This window comes from Oncorhynchus nerka, unplaced genomic scaffold (assembly GCF_034236695.1).
Source record: "Oncorhynchus nerka isolate Pitt River unplaced genomic scaffold, Oner_Uvic_2.0 unplaced_scaffold_3006, whole genome shotgun sequence".
Classification (NCBI taxonomy): domain Eukaryota; kingdom Metazoa; phylum Chordata; class Actinopteri; order Salmoniformes; family Salmonidae; genus Oncorhynchus; species Oncorhynchus nerka.
In genome coordinates, this window is record NW_027038293.1 from 1 (window position 1) to 17,504 (window position 17,504).

The following is a 17,504-nucleotide window of genomic DNA, read 5'->3' on the forward strand; positions in this document are numbered from 1 at the left end:
TTTACATTTACATGTCATTTAGCAGACGCTCTTATCCAGAGCGACTTACAAATTGGTGCATTCACCTTATGACCTCCAGTGGAACAGTAGTGCATCTAAATCTTTTCAGGGGAGGGGGTGAGAGGGATTACTTTATCCTATCCTAGGTATTCCTTAAAGAGGTGGGGTTTCAGGTGTCTCCGGAAGGTGGTGATTGACTCCGCTGTCCTGGCGTCGTGAGGGAGTTTGTTCCACCATTGGGGGGCCAGAGCAGCGAACAGTTTTGACTGGGCTGAGCGGGAACTGTACTTCCTCAGTGGTAGGGAGGCGAGCAGGCCAGAGGTGGATGAACGCAGTGCCCTTGTTTGGGTGTAGGGCCTGATCAGAGCCTGGAGGTACTGAGGTGCCGTCTCCTCACAGCTCCGTAGGCAAGCACCATGGTCTTGTAGCGGATGCGAGCTTCAACTGGAAGCCAGTGGAGGGAGCGGAGGAGCGGGGTGACGTGAGAGAACTTGGGAAGGTTGAACACCAGACGGGCTGCGGCGTTCTGGATGAGTTGTAGGGGTTTAATGGCACAGGCAGGGAGCCCAGCCAACAGCGAGTTGCAGTAATCCAGACGGGAGATGACAAGTGCCTGGATTAGGACCTGCGCCGCTTCCTGTGTGAGGCAGGGTCGTACTCTGCGGATGTTGTAGAGCATGAACCTACAGGAACGGGCCACCGCCTTGATGTTAGTTGAGAACGACAGGGTGTTGTCCAGGATCACGCCAAGGTTCTTAGCGCTCTGGGAGGAGGACACAATGGAGTTGTCAACCGTGATGGCGAGATCATGGAACGGGCAGTCCTTCCCCGGGAGGAAGAGCAGTTCCGTCTTGCCGAGGTTCAGCTTGAGGTGGTGATCCGTCATCCACACGGATATGTCTGCCAGACATGCAGAGATGCGATTCGCCACCTGGTCATCAGAAGGGGGAAAGGAGAAGATTAATTGTGTGTCGTCTGCATAGCAATGATAGGAGAGACCATGTGAGGTTATGACAGAGCCAAGTGACTTGGTGTATAGCGAGAATAGGAGAGGGCCTAGAACAGAGCCCTGGGGGACACCAGTGGTGAGAGCACGTGGTGTGGAGACGGATTCTCGCCACGCCACCTGGTAGGAGCGACCTGTCAGGTAGGACGCAATCCAAGCGTGGGCCGCGCCGGAGATGCCCAACTCGGAGAGGGTGGAGAGGAGGATCTGATGGTTCACAGTATCGAAGGCAGCCGATAGGTCTAGAAGGATGAGAGCAGAGGAGAGAGAGTTAGCTTTAGCAGTGCGGAGCGCCTCCGTGATACAGAGAAGAGCAGTCTCAGTTGAATGACTAGTCTTGAAACCTGACTGATTTGGATCAAGAAGGTCATTCTGAGAGAGATAGCGGGAGAGCTGGCCAAGGACGGCACGCTCAAGAGTTTTGGAGAGAAAAGAAAGAAGGGATACTGGTCTGTAGTTGTTGACATCGGAGGGATCGAGTGTAGGTTTTTTCAGAAGGTGCAACTCTCGCTCTCTTGAAGGCGGAAGGGGCGTAATAGCCGGTCAGGGATGAGGATTGATGAGCGAGGTGAGGTAGGGAGGAGGTCTCCGGAAATGGTCTGGAGAAGAGGAGGGGATAGGGTCAAGCGGGCAGGTTGTAGGGCGGCCGGCCGTCTGGCAGCGAGTTTCATCTGGAGAGAGAGGGAGAAGAGGTCAGAGCACAGGGTAGGGCAGTGTGAGCAGAACCAGCGGTGTCGTTTGACTTAGCAAAGAGGATCGGATGTCGTCGACCTTCTTTTCAAAATAGTTGTGAAGTCATCTGCAGAGGGAGGAGGGGGAGGGATTCAGGAGGATTCAGGGGGAGGAGAAGGTTGCAAAGAGCTTCCTAGGGTTAGAGCAGATGCTTGGAATTTAGAGTGGTAGAAAGTGGCTTTAGCAGCAGAGAGAGAAAGGAAAATGTAGAGAGGAGGGAGTGAAAGGATGTCAGGTCCGCAGGAGGCGAGTTTTCCTCCATTTCCATCGGCTGCCCGGGCCTGTTCTGTGAGCTCGCAATGAGTCGTCGAGCCACGCGGAGCGGGAGGAAGACCGGGCCGGCCTGGAGGATAGGGACATAGAGTCAAAGGATGCAGAAAGGGAGGAGAGGAGGGTTGAGGAGGCAGAATCAAGGAGATAGGTTGGAGAGAAGGTTTGAGCAGAGGGAAGAGATGATAGGATGGAAGAGGAGAGAGTAGCGGGGGAGAGAGCGAAGGTTGGGACGGTAGCGATACCATCCCGAGTAGGGGCAGTGTGGGAAGTGTTGGATGAGGCGAGAGGGAAAAGGGATTACAAAGGTAGTGGTCGGAGACTTGGAGGGGAGTTGCAACGAGGTTAGTGGAAGAACAGCATCTAGTAAAGATGAGGTCGGCGTATTTCCTGCCTTGTGAGTAGGGGGGAAGGTGAGAGGGTGAGGTCAAAGGAGAGGAGTGGAAAGAAGGAGGCAGAGAGGAATGAGTCAAAGGTAGGCGTGGGGAGGTTAAAGTCGCCCAGAACTGTGAGAGGTGAGCCGTCCTCAGGAAAGGAGCTTATCAAGGCATCAGCTCATTGATGAACTCTCCAGAGGAACCTGGAGGGCGATAAATGATAAGGATGTTAAGCTTGAAAGGGCTGGTAACTGTGACAGCATGGAATTCAAAGGAGGCGATAGACAGATGGGTAAGGGGAGAAAGAGAGAATGACCACTTGGGAGAGATGAGGATCCCGGTGCCACCACCCCGCTGACCAGAAGCTCTCGGGGTGTGCGAGAACACGTGGGCAGACGAAGAGAGAGCAGTAGGAGTAGCAGTGTTGTCTGTGGTGATCCATGTTTCCGTCAGTGCCAAGAAGTCGAGGGACGGAGGGAGACATAGGGCGGAGATGAACTCTGCCTTGTTGGCCGCAGATCGGCAGTTCCAGAGGCTACCGGAGACCTGGAACTCCACGTGGGTCGTGCGCGCTGGGACCACCAGATTAGGGTGGCCGCGGCCACGCTATGTTGTGCTTGGTGATCTCTTACTGTTTCATCCGAACATCGTCGGTGCTGACGTAGATAACAATATCTACACTCGCCAGTTTTAGCCTTAGCCAGCACCCTCTTAAGATTAGCCTTAACATCGGTAGCCCTGCACCCTGGTAAACAGATTAGCCTTAACATCGGTAGCCCTGCACCCTGGTAAACAGATTAGCCTTAACATCGGTAGCCCTGCACCCTGGTAAACAGATTAGCCTTAACGTCGGTAGCCCTGCCCCCTGGTAAACAGATTAGCCTTAACGTCGGTAGCCCTGCCCCTGGTAAACAGATTAGCCTTAACATCGGTAGCCCTGCCCCCTGGTTAAACAGATTAGCCTTAACATCGGTAGCCTGCCCCTGGTAAACAGATTAGCCTTAACATCGGTAGCCCTGCCCCGGGTAAACAGATTAGCCTTAACGTCCCGGTAGCCCTGCACCCTGGTAAACAGATTAGCCTTAGCATTCGGTAGCCCTGCACCCTGGTAAACAGATTAGCCTTAACGTCGGTAGCCCTGCCCCCTGGTAAACAGATTAGCCTTAACATCGGTAGCCCTGCCCCCGGGTAAACAGATTAGCCTTAACATCGGTAGCCCTGCACCCTGGTAAACAGATTAGCCTTAATGTCGGTAGCCCTGCCCCCTGGTAAACAGATTAGCCTTAACGTCGGTAGCCCTGCACCCTGGTAAACAGATTAGCCTTAACGTCGGTAGCCCTGCCCCCTGGTAAACAGATTAGCCTTAACGTCGGTAGCCCTGCACCCTGGTAAACCGATTAGCCTTAACATCGGTAGCCCTGCCCCCTGGTAAACAGTTTATGATCGCTGGATGATTCGTTTTAAGTCTAATACTGCGGGTAATGGAGTCGCCAATGACTATGGTTTTCAATTTGTCAGAGCAAATGGTGGGAGGCTTCGGCGTCTCAGACCCTGTAACAGGTGGAGGAGAGACCAGAGAAGCGTCCTGTCCCATAAAGACGAACCTTAGGTCCAGGACTAACACCTCTCTGTCCAACAGGATGAACACTTACTTGGTCCAAACAAGCACAACCGGTTCCCCAGTGTCTCATCAAAGAGGACGACAGCTACCCAACGTCCCATCCAAGGGCTCACTGGATCGAAGTGAGTAAACCAGCTTTCTCTGCAAGGATGTTTCTTCATCAAAACTTTCTGTGGAGAGAAAATACAACTTCTCTGCATCCACAACATTCTGCTCTTCAAAGTTAGTCAGTGAAGTGTTTCTCTCCAATATCTCAAGTCAGACAGTGTCTTTCCCATCAACATACTGTACAATATAAATCACTTTTAGACCATGTTAGTACCATGTAGTAGAATACAGTACTAGACCATGTTACTACCATGTAGTAGTTGTCACTACTAGACCATGTTACTACCATGTAGTAGAATACAGTACTAGACCATGTTACTACCATGTAGTAGTTGTCACTACTAGACCATGTTACTACCATGTAGTAGAATACAGTAGAAGACCATGTTACCACCATGTAGTAGATGTAACTACTAGACCATGTTACCACCATGTAGTAGAATACAGTACTAGACCATGATACCACCATGTAGTAGAATACAGTACTAGACCATGTTACCACCATGTAGTAGAATACAGTACTAGACCATGTTACCACCATGTAGTAGAATACAGTACTAGACCATGTTACCACCATGTAGTAGAATACAGTACTAGACCATGTTACCACCATGTAGTAGAATACACTACTAGACCATGTTACTACCATGTAGTAGAATACAGTACTAGACCATGTTACTACCATGTAGTAGAATACAGTACTAGACCATGTTACCACCATGTAGTAGAATACAGTACTAGACCATGTTACTGCCATGTAGTAGAATACAGTACTAGACCATGTTACCACCATGTAGTAGTAGTTACTACTAGACCATGTTACTACCATGTAGTAGAATACAGTAGTAGACCATGTTACCGCCATGTAGTAGAATACAGTACTAGACCATGTTACCACCATGTAGTAGAATACAGTACTAGACCATGTTACCACCATGTAGTAGAATACAGTACTAGACCATGTTACCACCATGTAGTAGAATACAGTACTAGACCATGTTACTGCCATGTAGTAGTTGTCACAACTAGACCATGTTACCACCATGTAGTAGTTGTCACTACTAGACCATGTTACCACCATGTAGTAGTTGTCACAACTAGACCATGTTACCACCATGTAGTAGAATACAGTACTAGACCATGTTACCACCATGTAGTAGAATACAGTACTAGACCATGTTACCACCATGTAGTAGAATACAGTACTAGACCATGTTACCACCATGTAGTAGAATACAGTACTAGACCATGTTAACACCATGTAGTAGAATACAGTACTAGACCATGTTACCACCATGTAGTAGTTGTCACAACAAGACCATGTTACCGCCATGTAGTAGAATACAGTACTAGACCATGTTACCACCATGTAGTAGAATACAGTACTAGACCATGTTACCACCATGTAGTAGAATACAGTACTAGACCATGTTACCACCATGTAGTAGAATACAGTACTAGACCATGTTACTGCCATGTAGTAGAATACAGTACTAGACCATGTTACTGCCATGTAGTAGAATACAGTACTAGACCATGTTACTACCATGTAGTAGAATACAGTACTAGACCATGTTACTGCAATGTAGTAGAATACAGTACTAGACCATGTTACCACCATGTAGTAGAATACAGTACTAGACCATGTTACCACCATGTGGTAATTGGGGCGGCAGCGTAGCCTAGTGGTTAGAGCGTTGGACTAGTAACCGGAAGGTTGCGAGTTCAAACCCCCGAGCTGACAAGGTACAAATCTGTCGTTCTCAGTTAACCCACTGTTCCCAGGCCGTCATTGAAAATAAGAATGTGTTCTTAACTGACTTGCCTGGTTAAATAAAGGTAAAAATAAAAAAATAAAAAAAAATGTAGTAGTAGTTACTACTAGACCATGTTACCACCATGTAGTAGTTGTCACTACTAGACCATGTTACCACCATGTAGTAGAATACAGTACTAGACCATGTTACCACCATGTAGTAGTAGTTACTACTAGACCATGTTACTACCATATAGTAGAATACAGTACTAGACCATGTTACTACCATGTAGTAGAATACAGGACTAGACCATGTTACAACCGTGTGGTAGAATACAGTACTAGACCATGTTACTGCCATGTAGTAGAATACAGTACTAGACCATGTTAACACCATGTAGTAGTTGTCACTACTAGACCATGTTACTTCCACATAGTAGTCACTACTAGGCCATACTACTACCTTGTAGTAGCAGTTACTACTAGGCCATGTTACTACCATGTAGTAGTAGTTACTACTAGGCCATGTTACTACCTTGTAGTAGCTTGATTACTACTAGGCCATGTTACTACCTTGTAGTAGCAGTTACTACTAGGCCATGTTACTACCTTGTAGTAGCAGTTACTACTAGGCCATGTTACTACCATGTAGTAGTTGTCACTACTAGACCATGTTACTTCCACATAGTAGTTACTACTAGACCATGTTACCACCATGTAGTAGCAGTTACTACTAGGCCATGTTACTACCATGTAGTAGTTGTCACAACTAGACCATGTTACCACCATGTAGTTGTAGTCATTACTAGACCATCTGACAAAATAGAAATGTCAATGATTTTACATTTGTGTATATTGTGACATAACATCACAGCTTCGTTCCCTTTTTTATTGCCCAGAAGATGGAGAGGAGATGAATAATTCTTATCAAGGTCTGTACCTGCTAGTCTGGAGAGTAGTAGAGCAGTCCCAACAAGGCAACGTCCATGTCTCCTAGTCTGTCATGTTCTGTACCTGCTAGTCTGGCCTCTAGTTCTACAGAGCTGTCCCCAACAAGGCCAAGTCCATGTCTCCTAGTCTGTCATGTTCTGTACCTGCTAGTCTGGCCTCTAGTTCTACAGAGCTGTCCCCAACAAGGCCAAGTCCATGTCTCCTAGTCTGTCATGTTCTGTACCTGCTAGTCTGGCCTCCAGTTCTACAGAGCTGTCCCTAACAAGGCCAAGTCCATGTCTCCTAGTCTGTCATGTTCTGTACCTGCTAGTCTGGCCTCTAGTTCTACAGGCTGTCCAACAAGGCCAAGTCAATGTCTCCTAGTCTGTCATGGTCTGTACCTGCTAGTCTGGCCCCTAGTTCTACAGAGCAGTCCCTAACAAGGCCAAGTCCATGTCTCCTCATCTGTCATTACTGTTAGCCGGTGTCCGTTGGGCCCTGTGCTTTCCCCTTCCTGTTAAGTTCCCTGTATATATGGGCACTTAGGTCCCTGTCTCTACACAGTCACTGTAATGTCTTGTTCCTTATATGGTCACTCAGGTCCCTGTCTCTACACAGTCACTGTAATATCTTGTTCCTTATATGGCTATTCAGCTCCCTGTTTTATACAGTCATTGTCATCTTGTTCCTCCATAGCCATTACAGCAGGGGTGGGCAAAGTACTGCCCCTGGGCCAGATCCTGGTCCCGAGCCCATTCAATCCCGATGTTACACCTCTCTGCTGTAATTTCTCATAATGGCCACTCAGAAAACCAACCCATAGCTGATACATATTGTCCATGTTTGCAGATGGGGTTGTGTTGTTGATATGGTATTGTGTTTTATGTCAATGTCAGTTTTATGTCCAATTTGATTTGGATCTGTTTAGTCCAAGCTCATAGTTCTGTTGTATTCTCTGCACCATAGTGATTTACAGTAGATATGCTATGTTAGAGTAGATATGCTATGTTAGAGTAGATATGCTATGTTACAGTAGATACAGTACCAGTCAATAGTTTGGACAAAACCAACTCATTCAGGGTTTTCATTATTTTTACTATTTTCACATTGTAGAAAAATAAGACATCAAAACTATGAAATTACACATGGAATCATGGAGTAACCAAAGTTAAACTAAAATATATTTTATATTTGAGATTCTTCAAGTGACACGCTTTGCCTTGATGACAGTTTGCAGGTATATGGGTGTGAGACTTGACCCATTAACTCTGCATCTTTAAAATAAAATAAAAATATTCTTTCAAAATGCCGATGTTTTTTAAGTTATGGATCCATAACGAATTACTATGGGAATAAATATCACTGAATTACGGAAACATCCTCCAACCCTCTACATGTAATTGTTGGCGGAGAGTCACGTCATTTTTTCGACATACTGTAGGTGACATGAGTCTCACTAGTGTAATGTGCTGTTAAAAGTGGTGTAGGTCTTATAATTAAAGAGCATATTGATGTTAGAAGCAATAGCCTACAACTATTTTGGCTGGCAGAACAACATATTTTTACCACGTCAGCTCGGGGATTTGATCTAGCAACCTTTTGGTTACTGGCCCAACTCTCTAACCACTAGGCTACCTGCCGCCCCAGATAGTGTATAGCAGCGGATAGTAGATAACAGCAGTGATAACAGCAGATAGTAGATAGCAGCATATAGTAGTTAACAGTATATAGTAGATAACAGCATATTAGTATATAGATAGTAGCAATACTAGCAGCACAAAGTAGATAGCAGCAGTAATAACAGCAGATAGTAGACAGCAGCAGATAGTAGATATCAGCATATAATAGATAGTAGCAATAATAGCAGCACAAAGTAGATAGCAGCAGATAGTAGACAGCAGATAGTAGACAGCAGCAGATAGTAGACAGCAGCAGCAATAGAAGCAGTTAGAAGATAGCAGCATATAGTAGTTATTAACAGTAGATAGCAGCATATAGTAGTTATTAACAGTAGATAGCAGCATATAGTAGTTATTAACAGTAGATAGCAGCACATAGTAGATATCAGCATATAATAGATAGCAGCAGATAGTAGATAGCAGCAGCAATAGAAGCAGTTAGAAGATAGCAACATATAGTAGATATCAGCATATTATAGATATCAGCAGATAGTAGACAGCAGCAGCTATATAAGCAGTTAGAAGATAGCAGCATATAGTAGTTATTAACAGCAGATAGCAGATATCAGCATATAATAGATAGCAGCAGATAGTAGATAGCACCAGTAATAGCAGCCGATAGCAGATAGCAGCTGAGTAGAAAGCAGCAGATAGTAGATATAGTAGATATCATTAGATAGTATTAGATGCAGATGGTATACAGCATCAGGTATTAGATAGCAGTGGATAGTAGTTAGCAGCAGTAATAGAATCAGAAACTAGTTAGTAGCAGTAATACCAAATAGTAGATAGCAGCAGCTAGTAGATAGCAGCTGTAAGAGCAGCAGATACCAGTAGTAATAGAAGATAGAATATATAGAAGATATGTCTCTTTTCATTGAGCCATCTTTCTTTTCATTGAGCCATCTTTCTTGTCATTGAGCCATTTTTCTTGTCATTGAGCCATTTTTCTTGTCATTGAGCCATCTTTCTTGTCATTGAGCCATCTTTCTTGTCATTGAGCCATCTTTCTTTTCATTGTGCCATCTTTCTTTCTGCTCATTGTGGTGCTTTATGGTCCTTCTCTTTTCTTTTCATACCATCTGACATCCTTGGCCATGCCCCCAACAGGAGGACCAATGGCGTATCAAACACCTCACCCCATCCACTACCGAGTCCCCTCCCCTCTCCAACACCAGCCATCAATTCCTGTCCAGCAACATCCTCCACAACCTCTCATACGCCAACTATCTGCCCCTGTACAGTACCAAAACCAGCCCCCTGTATATTACCAAGGCCCACCCTCTGCTCTGTATCAAGCTCCTCCCCCTGTCCAGTCCCCAGCCCCTTCCCCAGCCCCTGTTGTAACCTCTCCCAGCCCCTGTTGTAACCTCTCCTCCAGCCCCAACACCTGCCCCAGTTGTAACCTCTCCTCCAGCCCCTGCCCCAGCAGTACCTTCTCCTCCAGCCCCTGCCCCAACACCTGCCTCAGTTGTAACCTCTCCTCCAGCCCCTGCCCCAATTGTAACCTCTACTCCAGCCCCTGCCCCAGCACCTGCCCCAGTTGTAACCTCTCCTCCAGCCCCTTCCCCAGAGCCAGCCCCTGCCCTCCCCCAGCCCCTGCCCCCTGCCCCTGTCACCTCTTCTCCAGCCCCAGAGCCAACTCCAGCCTCAAACCCTGTGCCGCCACCACAGACTCCTGAGCCAGGTGTGTCTCACTCATTTAATCTGTTGTCTGTAGCTATGCTGTACCTCACAGAACCTCCCTACAACTATTCTTATCTCATGATAAAAATGTCTGTTTCCTTGATGTGTTCTGATGTATTATTTAGACTGTCTGTTGTCCTGTCTCATCCTCCTCGGTAATGTGACTGTCTGTGTTGTCTTCTCTCATCCTCCTCGGTAATGTGACTGTCTGTGTTGTCTTCTCTCATCCTCCTCGGTAATGTGACGGTGTCTTTCCCACAACCTGGAAGACACTGAGAGAAGCCAGTCTACAGTCAGTAATGGGAGGAACACACCTGGGGGTACGAGAAAAGGTAAGTGTGGGGAGTGTGTGTGACGGTATGCAGCTTTGTGTGATGCTGTGTGGTTTTCTGTTTGAAGGTTGATGCTTTAGAAATTATGCATAAAGCTTTAGGTAGTGTTTTAAGTGATTTGCTAGCTGATAAATTACGTAAAGACCGTGGACACATTGTTAGCTTGTGTATTTTACACTACTGACCAAAAGTATGTGGACATCTATGCACATCGAACCTGTTATTTCCAAAATCATGGGCATTAATATGGAGTTGGTCCCCCCTTTGCTGCTATAACAGCCTCCACTCTTCTGGGAAGTCATTAATATGGAGTTGGTCCCCCCTTTGCTGCTATAACAGCCTCCACTCTTCTGGGAAGGCATTAATATGGAGTTGGTCCCCCCTTTGCTGCTATAACAGCCTCCACTCTTCTGGGAAGGCTTTAATATGGAGTTGGTCCCCTTTGCTGCTATAACAGCCTCCACTCTTCTGGGAAGGCATTAATATGGAGTTGGTCCCCCTTTGCTGCTATAACAGCCTCCACTCTTCTGGGAAGTCATTAATATGGAGTTGGGCCCCCTTTGCTGCTATAACAGCCTCCACTCTTCTGGGAAGGCTTTAATATGGAGTTGGTCCCCCCTTTGCTGCTATAACAGCCTCCACTCTTCTGGGAAGTCATTAATATGGAGTTGGTCCCCCTTTGCTGCTATAACAGCCTCCACTCTTCTGGGAAGGCATTAATATGGAGTTGGTCCCCCCTTTGCTGCTATAACAGCCTCCACTCTTCTGGGAAGGCATTAATATGGAGTTGGTCCCCCCTTTGCTGCTATAACAGCCTCCACTCTTCTGGGAAGGCTTTAATATGGAGTTGGTCCCCCTTTGCTGCTATAACAGCCTCCACTCTTCTGGGAAGGCATTAATATGGAGTTGGTCCCCCCTTTGCTGCTATAACAGCCTCCACTCTTCTGGGAAGTCATTAATATGGAGTTGGGCCCCCTTTGCTGCTATAACAGCCTCCACTCTTCTGGGAAGGCTTTAATATGGAGTTGGTCCCCCCTTTGCTGCTATAACAGCCTCCACTCTTCTGGGAAGTCATTAATATGGAGTTGGTCCCCCCTTTGCTGCTATAACAGCCTCCACTCTTCTGGGAAGGCATTAATATGGAGTTGGTCCCCCCTTTGCTGCTATAACAGCCTCCACTCTTCTGGGAAGGCATTAATATGGAGTTGGTCCCCCCTTTGCTGCTATAACAGCCTCCACTCTTCTGGGAAGGCATTGATATGGAGTTGGTCCCCCCTTTGCTGCTATAACAGCCTCCACTCTTCTGGGAAGTCATTAATATGGAGTTGGTCCCCCCTTTGCTGCTATAACAGCCTCCACTCTTCTGGGAAGGCTTTAATATGGAGTTGGTCCCCCTTTGCTGCTATAACAGCCTCCACTCTTCTGGGAAGGCATTAATATGGAGTTGGTCCCCCCTTTGCTGCTATAACAGCCTCCACTCTTCTGGGAAGGCATTAATATGGAGTTGGTCCCCTTGCTGCTATAACAGCCTCCACTCTTCTGGGAAGGCATTGATATGGAGTTGGTCCCCCTTTGCTGCTATAACAGCCTCCACTCTTCTGGGAAGTCATTAATATGGAGTTGGTCCCCCCTTTGCTGCTATAACAGCCTCCACTCTTCTGGGAAGGCATTAATATGGAGTTGGTCCCCCCTTTGCTGCTATAACAGCCTCCACTCTTCTGGGAAGGCTTTAATATGGAGTTGGTCCCCCCTTTGCTGCTATAACATCCTCCACTCTTCTGGGAAGGCATTAATATGGAGTTGGTCCCCCCTTTGCTGCTATAACAGCCTCCACTCTTCTGGGAAGGCTTTAATATGTAGTTGGTCCCCGCTTTGCTGCTATAACAGCCTCCACTCTTCTGGGAAGGCTTTAATATGGAGTTGGTCCCCCCTTTGCTGCTATAACAGCTTCCACTCTTCTGGGAAGGCTTTCCACGAGATGTTGGAACGTTGCTGCAGTGACTTGCTTCCATTCAGCCCCGAGAGGATTAGTGCGGTTGGGAGATTAGGCCTGGCTCCCAGTTGGCGTTCCACTTCATCTAAAAGGTGTTTGATGGGGTTGAGGTCAGGGCTCTGTGCAGGCCAGTCAAGTTCTTCCACACCGATTTCGACAAACCATTTCTGTATGGACCTCGCTTTGTGCACGGTCATGCTGAAACAGGAAGGGGCCTTCCCAAAACTGTTGACACAAAGTTGGAAGCACATAATCGTCTAGAATGTAATTGATGATGTAGCGTTAAGATTTCCCTTCACTGGAACTAACAGGCCTATCCCGAACCATGAAAAACAACCCCAGACCATTATTCCTCCTCCACCACACTTTACAGTTGGCTCTATGCATTGGGGCAGGTAGCGTTCTCCTGGCATCCACTGGCCCCCCAATGGTGGAACAAACTCCCTCACGACGCCAGGACAGCGGAGTCAATCACCACCTTCCGGAGACACCTGAAACCCCACCTCTTTAAGGAATACCTAGGATAGGATAAAGTAATCCCTCTCACCCCCCCTCCCCCTGAAAATATTTAGATGCACTACTGTTCCACTGGAGGTCATAAGGTGAATGCACCAATTTGTAAGTCGCTCTGGATAAGAGCGTCTGCTAAATGACTTAAATGTAAATGTAATCCGCCAAACCCAGATTCGACCGTCGGACTGCCAGATTGTGAAGCGTGATTCATCACTCCAGAGAAAGCGTTTCTACTGCTCCAGAGCACAATGACAGCGAGCTTTACACCACTCCAGTCAACACTTGGCAATCTTAGGCTTGTGTGCCTGCAGCTCCTCAGGCCATGGAATCCCATTTCATGAAACTCCCTGACAAACAGTTATTGTGCTGACATTCCTTCCAGAGGCAGTTTAGAATTCAGTAGTGAGTATTGCAACTGAGGACAGACGATTTTTACGCACTACGCGCTTCAGCACTCAACAGTCCCGTTCTGTGAGCTTGTGTGGCCTACCACTTTGCGGCTGTGCTGTTGTGGCTCCGAGACATTTCACAACAACAGCATTTACAGTTGCCCGGGGCAGCTCTAGCGGCATCCTATGACAGTGCCAGGTCACTGAGCTTTTTTAAAAACCTTTATTTAACTAGGCAAGTCAGTTAAGAACAAATTCGTATTTACAACGACAGCCTACCAGGGAACAGTGAGTTAACTGCCTTGTTCAGGGGCAGAATAACATACTTGTTAGCTCAGGATACGATCCAGCAACCTTTCAGTTACTGGGCCACTAGGCTACCTGCTGCCCCTTTACAGTAAAGCCATTCTACTGACAATGTTGTTCGAAGGAGATAGCATGGCTGTGTGTTCGATTTTATACAACTGTCTGGCAACAGGTGTGGCTGAAATAGCCAAATCCACTCATTTGGAGGAGTGTCCACATACTTTTGTTTATATAGTGTACCTTCCTAAAATACAAGTCAGCAGTAGCACCATCAGACCTGCAGGCAGAGCCAAAGTCCTATTGTTTGAAGATTTCTGCAGACAGAGGATATGTGTGTTTTGAGCTCATTCCAGTTCAAAAGCTCCAATATAATTACACACTTTTATGATTTTTAATGGACTGTTTCAACCCAGCTATTGAATCATAGAAAGTCCTTCTACATTAGAGGGGTAGAGGAAGGTAACCTAATAAGACTAGAGGGATGTAGGAGCTATGCAGATGTACTGGTGTGTGTGTGTGTGTACATGCATGCGTGTGTCAACATGGTCTGTGACATGACTGGCCGTCTCTTCCTGTGGTTTGTAATAGAGGTGACGTGGGAGGACCAGCAGAGGAAGGCTAATGGTATGGTACCAGGTAGCCTCCCTAACCCTAACCCAATGGTACGGTACCAGGTAGCCTCCCTAATCCTAACCCAATGGCAGGGTATCATGTAGCCTCCCAAACCCTAGCCCAATGGTATGGTACCAGGTAGCCTCCCTAACCCTAACCCAATGGTACGGTACCAGGTAGCCTCTATCCTTAACCCAATGGTATGATACCAGGTAGCCTCCTAACCCAATGGTACGGTGCCGGGTAGCCTCCTAACCCTAACCCAATGGTAAGGTACCAGGTAGCCTCTATATCCTTAACCCAATGGCAGGGTATCATGTAGCCTCCCTAACCCTAACCCAATGGCAGGGTACCAGGTATCCTCCCTAACCCTAACGGTACGGTACCAGGTTGCCCAACTTAGTACCTCCCTCTCCACCCGTAGGAACCAGGTCTGGCCCCACATATGTAGGCCTGTGTCTCAGCCAAACATTAGGGCCCTGGCTTGGGAGGAAACCTATTCCCATGGGCCACATGCTCTGGCCCTCTGACACCATGGGCCCCTAACCCATGGGCCCCATGCTCTGGCCCTCTGACACCATGGGCCCCTGGCCCCATGCTCTGGCCCTCTGACACCATGGGCCCCTAACCCATGGGCCCCATGCTCTGGCCCTCTGACACCATGGGCCCCTGGCCCCATGCTCTGGCCCTATGACACCATGGGCCCCTAATCCCATGGGCCCCATGCTCTGGCCCTCCCAACACTTTATGCTCTCCCTAACCATATGGTTCTCATTCTCTGGCCCTCTAACTCCATGCTCTGGCCCTCTAACCCCACTGGACACCATTCTCTGGCCCTCTAACCCCATGGATCCCATGCTCTGGCCCTCTAACATGGATCCCATGGACCCCATGCTCTGGCCCTCTAACCCCATGGACTGATAGTTCCCATGCTCTGGCCCTCTAACCCCATGGATCCCATGCTTTACAGGCCCTCTAACCCCATGGACCCCATGCTCCTGGCCTCCTGAACCCCATGGATCCCATGCTCTGGCCCTCTAACCCCATGGATCCCATGCTGTCTGGCAGTTACCTCTAACCCCATGGATCCCATGCTCTGGCCCTCTAACCCCATGGAATCCCATGTTACGTGTAGATCTGGAATCAAACCCCTCTGAATCAAACCATACAGTTGGATCCCACGCTGGTAGATCTGTCCTGAATCAAACCCAGTTACTGGTAGATCTGTCTAACCCATGGATCCCATGCTCTGGTAGCCCTTGAATCAAACCATACAGTTAATGGTAGATCTATCCTGAATCAAACCATACAGCTACTGGTAGATCTGTCCTGAATCAAACCATACAGTTACTGATAGTTCTGTCCTGAATCAAACCACACAGTTACTGGTAGATCTGTCCTGAATCAAACCATACAGTTACTGATAGATCTGTCCTGAATCAAACCATACAGTTACTGATAGTTCTGTCCTGAATCAAACCATAAGGTTACTGGTAGATCTGTCCTGAATCAAACCATACAGTTACTGGTAGATCTGTCCTGAATCAAAATCAAGATCTGTCCTGAATCAAACCGTAGAGTTACTGGTAGATCTGTCCTGAATCAAACCATACAGTTACTGATAGATCTGTCCTGTATCAAACCATACAGTTACTGATAGATTTGTCCTGAATCAAACCATACAGTTACTGGTAGATCTATCCTGAATCAAACAATACAGTTACTGGTAGATCTGTCCTGAATCAAACCATACAGTTACTGGTAGATCTGTTCTGAATCAAACCATACAGTTAGTGGTAGATCTGTCCTGAATCAAACCATACAGTTACTGGTAGATCTGTCCTGAATCAAACCATACAGTTACTGGTAGATCTGCCTGAATCAAACCATACAGTTACTGGTAGATCTGTCCTGAATCAAACCATACAGTTACTGGTAGATTTGTCCTGAATCAAACCATACAGTTACTGGTAGATCTGCCTGAATCAAACCATACAGTTACGTGTAGATCTGTCCTGAATCAAACCATACAGTTACGTGTAGATCTGTCCTGAATCAAACCATACAGTTAGTGGTAGTTATCCTGAATCAAACAATACAGTTATAGATTGTCCTGAATCAAACCATACAGTTACTGGTAGATCTGTCCTGAATCAAACCCACCAGTTAGTGGTAGAAATCAATACAGTTACTGGTAGATCTGTCCTGAATCAAACCATACAGTTAGATCTGTCCTGAATCAAAACCATACAGTTACTGATAGATCTGTCCTGAATCAAACCATACTGGTAGAGTGAATAGTGGTAGATCTGTCCTGAATCAAACCATACAGTTACTGATAGATCTGTCCTGAATCAAACCATACAGTTAGTGGTAGATCTATCCTGAATCAAACCATACAGTTACTGGTTGATCTGTCCTGAATCAAACCAGAGTTACTGGCAGATCTGTCCTGAATCAAACCTGTAGAGTTACTGGCAGATCTGTCCTGAATCAAACCATACAGTTAGTGGTAGATCTGTCCTGAATCAAACCATACAGTTACTGGTAGATCTGTCCTGAATCAAACAATACAGTCACTGGTAGATCTGCCTGAATCAAACCATACAGTTACTGTAGATCTGTAGAATCAAACCATACAGTTATCTGATAATAGTTAGATCTCAGAATCAAACCATACAGTTACTGGTAGATTGTCCTGAATCAAACCAGTTACCGGTAGATTCGTCCGGAATCAAACGTAGAGTTACTGGTAGATCTGTCCTGAATCAAACCATACAGTTACTGGTAGATATATCCTGAATCAAACCATACAGTTACTGGTAGATCTGTCCTGAATCAAACCATACAGTTACTGGTAGATCTGTCCTGAATCAAACCATACAGTTACTGGTAGATCTGTCCTGAATCAAACCGTAGAGTTACTGGTAGATCTGTCCTGAATCAAACCATACAGTTACTGATAGATCTGTCCTGTATCAAACCATACAGTTACTGATAGATTTGTCCTGAATCAAACCATACAGTTACTGGTAGATCTGTCCTGAATCAAACAATACAGTTACTGGTAGATCTGTCCTGAATCAAACCATACAGTTACTGGTAGATCTGTTCTGAATCAAACCATACAGTTAGTGGTAGATCTGTCCTGAATCAAACCATACAGTTACTGGTAGATCTGTCCTGAATCAAAC

General features: G+C 46.6%; 2 long non-coding RNA genes across 2 annotated transcripts; both read left to right on the forward strand.

Moving 5' to 3' along the window:
• The first annotated feature begins 4,029 nt into the window (after positions 1–4,029).
• On the forward strand, positions 4,030–10,077 carry LOC135566905 (uncharacterized). Its single transcript, XR_010462210.1, has 3 exons — positions 4,030–4,128; positions 6,770–6,802; positions 9,590–10,077. It is a non-coding gene; the product is annotated as an uncharacterized LOC135566905 (long non-coding RNA).
• A 5-nt stretch (positions 10,078–10,082) lies between these two features.
• On the forward strand, positions 10,083–14,324 carry LOC135566904 (uncharacterized). The gene is made up of 3 exons (XR_010462209.1): positions 10,083–10,166; positions 10,435–10,497; positions 14,287–14,324. It is a non-coding gene; the product is annotated as an uncharacterized LOC135566904 (long non-coding RNA).
• Positions 14,325–17,504: the final 3,180 nt, after the last annotated feature.